Raw genomic sequence first — 11,461 nt, 5'->3', positions numbered from 1 at the left:
TTATACATAGTGTGTGTGATTAGATTTTCCCAAACAATCATAATGTATATTCGATTAGAAAACAGAAACGCGGTTTTCACCCTGACTATTGAACTTCACACACACGCACTCACGCCTTGTACTAATGTACTCCCTTGCGGGGTAGGCAGAGGTACATTGCTGCACCCACTTTTCGCCAGAGTGTTATGATAGTCCCAATGTAATAGGGGGCGGGCCTATTGCCATTTTATAGGCACATCCAAGACCCGAGAACAAATATCTGTGTTTAAACAAATATCTGCCCCAGCCGGGAATCGAACCCGGGACCATCGGCTCAGTAGTCAGGGTCACTAACCACTACGCCATTCGGTAGTCGACTATTGAGCTTTTTCTTGAAATTGAAAGGACAAACGTAGCAAAAGGCCTACTATAATAATATTTTCAATATAGGTATTATTATGTGTTTAACAGCATATGCAAAATGGTTATAAAGGCCGAAAGGGGTTGAATCGGGATGACATTTTGAACCACTTTTGTTATACCTATACTAGTTTTGCAACAACCTGTATATTTTAAGGTCTAGAGACAGAACATAATGCACACATCATTCCTATCAGTAGACTAGTCTGCTAGAACTTGTACAAAAAGTAGTACAAAAATACAAGGTGCTTTTGTTAAAGTAGATGCTACATGGAGAAGACTTTTTATACATATACACACAAGCAATAAGTACAGTGAATGTATTGAATCGGTGCAGCGTAAGTTCATTCGTTCTGTAAATTATAGATGTCATAATTCCAGAATTTCATACCACAACTCGCTTATTAAGTACTCTTTACTTTCCTTGAAAGATCGACGACTTCTTTTGGACTGTATGCTTCTCTACAACGTAACGCACAATAAATTTGATTGTACTTACATCACAAACAATATATACTATAGAATACCCAGTACTTCCCAGCGCATCAGAGACAAATATCCTCATCAATTGTTTGTGACCAACCTATGCAGAACAAATGCAGGCAAGAGAGCTCCATTGTATAGACTAGTGCACTCCTACAACGAGGATTTCCTCGATGTTGACATATTTAATTTGTCTCCTGGTAGATACAAGTTGGCAATATTAAACATTATTTCTAACAAGTAGCCTGCATTTTCATTTAGACGTATGGGATAAACAGTGGTTTAGCTTATATGTTTGAATGAGGATGTAGGATGTACCTACCTAATAATAAATTAGTCAACAGTGTTTATGAAACAACCTTGATGTATTCTTTTATGTTGTTGTTGTAGCAAAAACAGTATCTTAAGTATTTCATTGTGTATGATTTAACTGTGGAAAGCGGTGCTGGTTGTACAATTACCTAATTTTATTTGATCTTTGTTATTTAAGTGCTATATATTGTACAATTGTTTGCTTTTCCCAATAAAATAAAAAAAAAAAAAAAAGCAACATGTATACACACGTTAAACATCCAAGATCCGTGAATACATATCAGTAAACAAAACATATGTCCAGCAGTGGTCAATGACGGGCTAATCATAAGAATAAAAACGCTCTGCACTACATCTGCAGCATTGCGACCAACTAGACTTCCCGGTCGTAAGTTATGTATTTTGCAAATAGCATTTTGTATCTTTAAAAACTTTCTTGAATACTCTCCTGGCTCTATAGAATGTGAACCCTGCCAGGTGCACGAGTCTCCTGAGTGACGTAGCTTTATGTCCGACGCCCCCTGGGCACTTGGGTCTGGGACTTAATCTAATCTGAGTGGCCAATCTTGTCACCATAACTTGACAAACCCTAGTTTAGTCTGGCGTTTGTCACAAACTCGCTAAGAAGAATAAGGAGATCAAACTCTTTCCTAGATCCATACAATCCGTTGCCATTTCCTACTCAGTTCAGTCGTCAAGCGGACTACATAATGTTCTAGTGTGCGTGTAAGCGATGGCCGATCTAGTACAAATATAATTGGGATCATGAGTTCGATGCTCCGCACGAACAGACTACATCGATCAATGTCTTTCGATAGAGGAACGATAACTAAGTATCCCTGTCCGCGTTGGATAGCTAAATACATGATATTTAGGGTGGGTTGCACCATTTAACTTTAACTATTAAAAACGTCAAATCTCTTGAAGATTGATCTCTCTCGTCAAGGGATTTGACGTTTGTAATAGTTAAAGTTAAATGGTGCAACCCACCCTTAAAGTTCATCTGTGCAGCAAATTATAAGATTTGAAACCTCCGTTAACGTTGCGTATCTTCAACTGTCACTGTCAAAATGTAAGGCAAATTTGCTAGTTCCAAAAGTGACATTTGGTTTTTCCATGTTAGGTGGAATTTCACCAAACGCTAAACGTATTTAGTAGCCTGTCATACGTCTGTCAGTTAGTACAAAATGTATTTAAAATTTGATTTAAATACTATTTTATATACGTTTAGCATTTGGTAAAAGTGACCCTTAGTGTAGTTTCGAAAATAGTATCGAATCCTGTGATCGCACCTCTGCAGATCCGATAGGAGAGTATGGTACCTGTATGTTTATTGTATTGTGTGTAGGTACGCACACACGTATGTAATCTATCTGGTTTTGGAATTGTTGCAAGTGTGTTATGTTGTGGTGAGGGTTTTTTTTAATTCGTAATCATGCAGCAAAGTTTTTTTCAACAATTTCACATTTTGATACCTTGTCTGCGTGGCCGTTAAGGCCACACACAATTTTTTATTCAGTCACATCGGTCTCAGTTTTTCTCCGTATCGCCTTCCTTCGGGTGTCATTTATAAAAAAAAAACACATTTGCAAAACAACTATAGGCACGGACATAAAATAAAATGAATCCATTGCAATACGCAATACCAACCAATCCAATAAGTAATTGCGATGAAGTAGCAACTTTTACTTTTCATGAACATGTTTCTTCTAAAGTTTTATTACTGGCAACTGTACTGGTATAGTAGTAAGTGTTTAAAATCTTATTTTTTTAATAGCTATACCTAATTCAGGTTTTAGGTATTATAACTTCAAGATACAGGTATAAAAACTGAAATATTGTATATTTTTCTGAGGAACCCTTTGGTGAGGGATTACTGTAGTATTATTTACAAAATAACAATTAACAGTTTAAAATGCACCTAAATATATTTCCAATGATTCATAAACATTTCAGTAAGCTTATTATGAAATAATCCTATAATGTAAGAGGCATAACACAAATCAATGTGTCCACAATAATGAGGGTACAATGCCAAGTCCATTTGAACAGTTGCTAAATACATAACACTAATTAGGGAGCAGGTATATAATGTAGTAAATAGTTGCAGTTCAATGTCCTATGTCCACAGTTGGTCCGTTGGACATAGGCCTCTCAGAGATGGTTACATTGATAAAATACATTACTATTATAGTATGCTGTAAGGCCAATATTTTTTTACTATAATTATAAACACTAGTCTTGTGTTTGTCAACACATTAAAAACAAGAAGATGATGTAACTAATCTTGGTCTCCACATACAGAGCAATTTGTCTTGGGAGCTGCAGGTTTCTGAGGTCAGCCGTAAGATCTATGCATCCATGCATGGACTTAAACGCCTTCAGAACTTCCTGCCGTACTCGACCAAAGTTACGCTAGTCAACTCATTGTTGCTCCCAATTATTGATTATGCAGATGTGTGCTATCCTGATCTCACCGAAGAGCTACTTGATAAACTCGACCGTCTGCTCAACTTATGCATTCGCTATATTTTTGGCCTGCGTAAGTATGATCATGTCTCCGATTTTCGTAACAAACTCAAGTGGCTCAATATCCGTCACCGAAGGAATGCTCATATTCTATCTCTCGTTCATAGTATAGTCTACAATGCTTGTGCCCCATCCTACCTAACAGAACGCTTCACGTTCTTCGACTTTTCTGACCGTCCTCAACGGTCAAGTCGCAATCTTCTCTTTCGTACCCCAGAGCATAATGCGGCAGGGTATTCTGATTCTTTCACTGTGACAGCGGTTCGCTTGTGGAACAAGTTACCACTGGATATAAGACAAACTAAGTCTATAGATCTTTTTAAATGTAAAGTTCGTCTCCACTACCTCCAAGAGCAGAACATTTTGCCTAACTGATCCCTATCTATGTGATGATGATGATGATAGTAATTTTATGTATGTAGTTATGTATGTATGTAATGTATTTATTTAGGTATCATGTGTATATTTATATTGTATAGATAGTTATACATATATTAAGATATTAATATTTCGGTTAAGTACTCAATATAAACCATCTTCTTTCTTCAAAGCCATAAGCACTACCAATCACTTTTTCAACATCACCAAAGGTTAACTGGTAGAAAATGCTGCTAGCATTAAGTTCGCCTTTGTACCAATTTACTTTGTGCAATAAAGAATTTAATAATAATAATAATAACTCTCTTATTGTAATAATAATCTCTCTAATAATCAGAAAATAAATTAATTATGAATTAAGGTACCTACTGAATGATACCATTTCAATTTTAATAGCACAGTTACCCAACAATCTGTTTAATTTTTTTCTAATGCTACAGCTTAATTTGTTGTAAACCCCTTTTTAGTTTTTTAAGACGTCTTTTATTTTTTCTGTAATTTCCTACTTTTGCTCTTGAGTGTAGTTGTATAGTAGTTATATATAAGTACTACTCCATCCCGTCTTACCTCTCTGTATCAAATCCGCCCCGCATATCTATCGGTCATTTATCTTGCGGGATTGATTCGTGTTAATATAGGTCAGGTATGCAGCCACGTCCATCACCCGTCTATGTATAAGTCCGTCTGTACATGGGCAGTGTAGACAGCTACATAAGTCAGCTGTACATAATACTGTGTCACAATGATAAACTCATCTTATTGCAAGACAAATGAAGTGTATACCGACATTTAAGATGTCGTGTGTAACGTGACAAGGAATGGTAATTTCCGATTGGAAGCAGTGCAGCGATCACAGGATACGATACTATTTTCGAATCAACATAAACATATGGAAAAAGAACAGATATAAGTAAAATTGTATTAGTTAATAAGCAAAAAGTTAAAAAGATGCTCGAGGAGTTTCTTTCGCCATTTCTTTCCTCCTTAATGACGGGGCCTTTGTGAAATGGTGGTAGATTATGACTTTTGACAAGTAATTCTAATATTCTACGTTGAAAACGATTTCATTTCATTTCATTTCGAATAGTATCGTCAGCTGTCACTGTCAAAATGTAAGGCAAATTTGTCAGTTTCAAAAGTGACATTTGTTTTTTCCATATGTTTGTGTAGTTTCGAAAATAGCATCGAATCCTGTGATCGACGTACAGATGATATTGTTCATGACGTTTTCTTTTTAGCGTGTCGTTCACTGGTGCGGGTCTAGGTTCTAGGGTTAGGGCTTTTCACTGTCGTGAATGAATGAGCCAGTCAGATAAGATGGTTCCACTGAGTGCCCAGGGTGCACCGGACGTATTTCAGCTACAGTTTTATACGTCATTTAAAGTGTTTATACAGGGTGGCAGGGTTATAATACGTGCGTACGAGTCTAGCTGACCAACATATCAAAACAAATTATCAAGAGTACTTAACCAGAAACTTCTTTTTACTATCGAAACATACAAAAACTTCACTTCTAACCTTCGCACGGTGTAACAGAAATAGCTAACCCAACTTTATTCATAGATTCATAGCGACTGAAGACCTTAGCATAAATATTTTTCACACAGTTTATGATATCCCTTTCGCACTCAATGGTGGAGGTAGTTGCGTCTCTGTCGCACCTGGCACGCGGCCAGGCGTCTGTCATTGCATTATATGTTACGAAATTTGAAATCTAATTATGAATACAAATATTACTAAGAAGTTCCCAAGTGTAGTTGAGGAGCTCTAGGGGTTAAGTGCTAGATTTTTTATAAGTACTGTCGTACTCTTCACACGCCAGAGATGCGGGTTCGAATCCCGACAAAAAATAACCTAAGTATGTATGAAGCTTGCGGTTTTGATGAAGCCACTACAGGAAACAGACATGTTTATTTATTTCAAAATACACAGATCTTTAAAATAAAAATAAACAGATACATTTAAAATGTGGATGCTACGTTACCATTGGTTGCTACGTGGAAATTGTTTTTTTTTTTTAATTTTATACTCGACCCAATCTCAATGTCCATCCATTCAAAGTTATCTGGCAGAGATCGCTTTAAGTGGTAATTAAGACCGCCTACTGAACCCTAATTGAGTTACAACTAGATTATTTTATTATTGTTCTTGATGTACAAATAAAGAATACACGTAGTCAAATTAAATGTTAATTTAAATTTTCACTGCATGCTGTACATATTTAATATAATTATAATTATTTGCAAGTTATTTTTTTATACTTACTTTTGGAAGAGCGGTCATATCCTAATACAGGTTTTCAAAACTTAAAAGGATGTGGCCTTACATACTTGTAACAAATAACTTGTGTTTTGAATAAATGATTTGTAATTGTAAGAATAATCTATATATCTATCTACAATTTACTTATGTGATTTACAAGCCATTATTTTCTCACTAATTAATTCAGAGTTTTCCCGTGAATAGAATAATCGAAAAGACAGAAGTAGTAGTAGAATTCGGGTATTTTCCATACAGCTTCGATTAATTATTGAATTCCCAACTATTTATTACTACAATATCAGCAGGTCTACATCTACTAGAGAAAATTCACATTACATTTTGTTACATAAGTAATACCACTAATATAACCATTTTTATGTTTAATCCTACATATGAACTATTAAAATATCATTTTTAGCGATAAATATTTACCCAGCGGATATTCCAAAAATACATAAATAAACTAACTATAAATCATAGTATCGTTTCAGAAGATTGATTTCGTACCAAAATCTAGTATTAAGTAATAGTAGGTACTTGATATTATAGGGGCACAGCTCAAATTTAATTTCAGATATTTGTTGTGCCCTACGTGACTTAAGCCTAGTTTCACCATAGTCTGTTAGATAATTTACATCCTTGTTATATTGTAACTATTGTAAGTGACTTGTAAAATAAAATCATTATGTATACGCCATGTCCATCTTAAATTCTTGAAAGATGTGTCAAAAGTCAACGTAACAGAGTGAGGTTTATCAATTCACGATGCGACGTGAAGACAGGCCATTGTGACCTAAATGTGTTTGTTAAGGGGCCGTCCATTAATCACGTGAGGCTCAAAGGGGGGGGGGGAGGGGGTACTGAAAACCTCACGAAACATCACGAGGGGGGAGGGGGGGTTCTCGTTAGACATCACGTGTATTAATTTTTTGTCAAAAATTAGGTATTTCTGAACCGATATTTTGGACGGCGCAAAAAATTTAACGATTTGTAGTATGACCTATATTTTTTCTAGTAAAAAATTGCCTTTACATAGACTTCCAAAAAAATACACGTGATCCAGGGGGGGGGGGGGGAGGGGTGGTTGGTCCCAAACCTCACCAAATATCACCAGGGGGAGGGGGGGGTAAAAAAATGAGAAAAACGACCTCACGTGATTAATGGACGGCCCCTAATCTTAAAATAATAAAAATAAAATAAACGATAACGGGCTAAAATAATTGATGATTCGTGATATTTACAATATTATATCGCAGTTATTGTACAGAATGTCACACCAAAGCCTATCCTATCAAATAAGTACTAAATACCTTTCGCTCTCCACGCAACTTTTCAAAATACAAATATGATTAATAGTATTAAGGGCCCGTACAGGGTGACGTGCCGCGCCAATTTTGGGTTTTCAATGCTCTTCACACAGCACACGCAGTGACACGCACACATGTAAGTTTGCACAGTGGGTCGATAAACTTTTACTCGCCAACTTTATTGACAATTATGTTCAAGTACATTTTGGGTGATTTTAGGGTAAGTAAGTATAATTCTTACTTACACTGGTAGGCACCAGGAAAGAGTAGAAATTAAAAGGGGTGCCACTTTACTCTATACTCGGAACCCGATTAGCTTTCTCAAACAAATGTGGTATTTACTTGTACAAAGGTAACTACAAGTATTAAAGTGTAGATAATAAGTTTCGGGCATCCTCCAGTCAACTGAACCCCGACGACAAAGCAAAGTAAATACATAGTGTCGCAAAAGGGCTATACTAAGCCAAAAGGGGATGACTCAAGTGGTCATTCTGAACAACTTTTGTTCTACGAGATTTGCAAATATGCGAAAAAAAATATTCGTTTTCCATGGTAAAAAGTCACATGTCCAACAAAGTTTCTATGAAAAAGGTTTTGTTTTGTTAATTTCCAAAACTCGTAGAGCAAAAGTTCAGAAATACCCCCTGTCTTACTCCTTTTTACCCGACTGCCGAAGGAGGAGGGTATTGTTTTTTGATTGTATGTATATATGTTTGTCTGTTTCTTTGTTCCCTCCTGTAGCCTAAACGGCTTGATAGATTTTGATGTATGAGGTATTGTTAGAAGCGTATTGATGGCGCGATGGTTATGTGGCTATGTGACGTTCCATTAAAATGTACATAGCGCCCAATAGAGCACATAACGTGATGATCGAAAAAATAATAATTCAACTTTGCCGTTTAAGGTATCAAATGAAAGGGCTTGATTTTCACATTACAAAAATATGCATATTGAAGGTATTTAAATAACAACACCAAATTATTGAAATAAAAAATGATCATGAACTACTGACGTAAAATTTCATAAAATAAAAACTATTAAAAAGTCACAAATAAAAAAATACAATTATAAACAAACGAAAAACCCGACTGTACGCTAAAAACATGTCCCAATGTTAATGGAAAGTATCGCAGGCGGGGACCAACTTGACCGCCACTCAAGGCCGTTTTCTAAGTAACATTCAGCTAAATGGTGAACCCTCTGCTGGTCCCCGCCTACGATACTTTCCATTAACATTGGGACTTGTTTTCATCTTTTTAGCGTGCAGTCGGGTTTTTTGTTTGTTTATAATTTGTTTAGTACTATATACCGCTTTTCCAATACCTGTAAGTACATTTTTTGGTAGCAGCATAATATTTTTAATTAATTTTAGGGTTTCGAACGTCAAAAGAAAAAAAGCAACCGTTATAGGATCTCTTTGTTGTCCGTCTGTCTGACTGACTGTCTGTCACCGCCCTTTTTCTCAGAAACGGGTAAAGATATCAAGCTGATATTTCGCATAGATGGGGAGTACCCCAAAAAAAATATTATGGTATTCCCTGTCCCACACAAGTAAATTGGGGCTTATATTTTAACCAGTTATTTTGTCGTTTTTTTTCTTTGTTGTTTTGTATAAGTATGTGTTTCTTTTCTTTAAATCTGTATTTTTTTTTGTTGTTGCTGTCTATGTGTCGAATAAATGTATCTTTATCTTCAAATCACGCCATCTATCGTTTGTTTTTTTTGTGGCTACTGTCTATAGAAGAAATTCCGTCATTGACAATTTTACGTTACGAATTTATTTTTACATTTTCGTGGAGAACCAACAGCATTTTGTTAATAAATAATTATTACTTATGAACACATAACAACTTGATGCCATTAACAGAATGAACTTAGTAAACCCAGTAAACCTAACACAGAGGAAAAATAAAATCTGTTTCTCTCTCTCTGAAAAACATACTTAATAGCCCAAACTCGATGCTTTTAGCTATTAACATCTTTGAAATAAAATTGAGCCACCACCGTGTTAATGCCCTCATCAGATCCTCACGAGACCATACCTCAACCAGCACCAAGAGACTGTATTTTTGATCCCTAACCTAATGTTCGTGCGTATTATCATCACTTAGATCCATTCGCTATATTCCTGCTCCTCATCAGACCTTTACGAGACTGTAATGTAAGATCTATCATGTCATGCCCACTATCTAATTTAATTTAATGTATTGAATATACTGGAAGAATTATGCTTCCTCAATTTCAAATTGACGGCCGAATGGCGTAGTGGTTAGTGACCCTGACTGCTGAGCCGAAGGTCCCGGGTTCGATTCCCGGCTGGGGCAGATATTTGTTTAAACACAGATATTTGTTCTCGGGTCAAATTTTATTTATAATTAGTATCTATCTATCTATGTATTTGTTTAAATATATCAGCTGTCCGACACCCATAACACAGGTTCGGCCTAGCTTGGGGTCGGATGGCCGTGTGTGAGATGTCCCCACATATTATTATTATTATTATAAAATCAAATTATGTTGGTGTCATAAAAGTTGAAAAAGTGCAATGACAACCAATGTGCAGTGATTTTGTATCTGTACACGATAAGATCGCGAGCTGTCAGTGCTGCCTAAACCGACGTGACCCTTCTTTGGAGGCCAGCGGCCAACTGAGTCAAACGTCACTTGTGTTTATGATTTTATAACACAGAAAGCCGCCATAGATATTTGTATGAAGATTTGAGGGGAAAAAATTGCTTAAGTTTGGGATTAATTTACACAAAATAAGTGTGTGTTTATTAAAAAACAAGGTATTTAGCGCCTAGTTCAAGCCTTGAACTTTATAATATGATAAAAATCATATGAAAATTCTTGATAATTACGACACAGTTGTTACAATACGGGAGTGTGATTTTCTGGTCTTTCGTCATATTCTGAATTTTATTTACAGTTATCCATAGGCATTTACTTGAATTCGAATCATTCAGCACCTAGCTAGACTCTTCGGCTACCTGTGTGATTTTTTTCAAGGTTGTAGAGCATCGTTTACTACATAATTCTATGACAATGCCAACCCTCGATTACCCCTTGCTGACCCTTAAATATATTCTACTAATTGTCGGACGGGTGAGTCATGGGAGGCGAGTCTTGTGCCAAATCACGGGTTATCGTTATTACTGTTCACAATTCAGGAACAAAGTGGCCAAAGTAGCTATATCTATGTAGATATAGGTACAAAATCGTTGACTCAACTCGTCAATTTAAAAACGTGTCATTTTCGTATGTTTTAATATTGATAAAATATCTATGGCTATAGTTCAGCAATGAGCCTACAATTAATTTATAACGGAGTATTTACTCTACTGTCCCCTGTGCCCTTCCACCTGCACTCGGGAAGACTTACTTCAGGCCAACCAGAATGCTATCAAAATTGCTTCTTTTTGGTCTGGACAAATTTATTCCCATCAAAATCAATACTTGTCAAAAAAAACCAAGTCTCGTAACTCAGTGTAACTCAAATGTAATTTATTGCACGCTTTGAGAGTGGTAATACCACTTATTGTAATTTGCAAGCCTTACCAGGCAGAATATGTAGGAACCAAATTAATGTAAAACAACTAATATTGTAAACCCATATTCAGCAAATAAATATTTCTATTTCTATTTCTATTTCAGTTGTTCTACGGTAAAAAGTTGTGAGATCCATGTAATACCAAGTCTTATCCACGCACGCATCTCAATCTTAAAAATCAAAATTTATATAAAACATTAAAGATTTTTAAGAGTGCCCCCAAATATTTTAGTTTTCCCTT

The sequence above is a fragment of the Plutella xylostella genome, chromosome 27 (assembly GCF_932276165.1).
Source record: "Plutella xylostella chromosome 27, ilPluXylo3.1, whole genome shotgun sequence".
Classification (NCBI taxonomy): Eukaryota; Metazoa; Arthropoda; class Insecta; order Lepidoptera; family Plutellidae; genus Plutella; species Plutella xylostella.
This window is presented reverse-complemented; position numbering follows the sequence as displayed.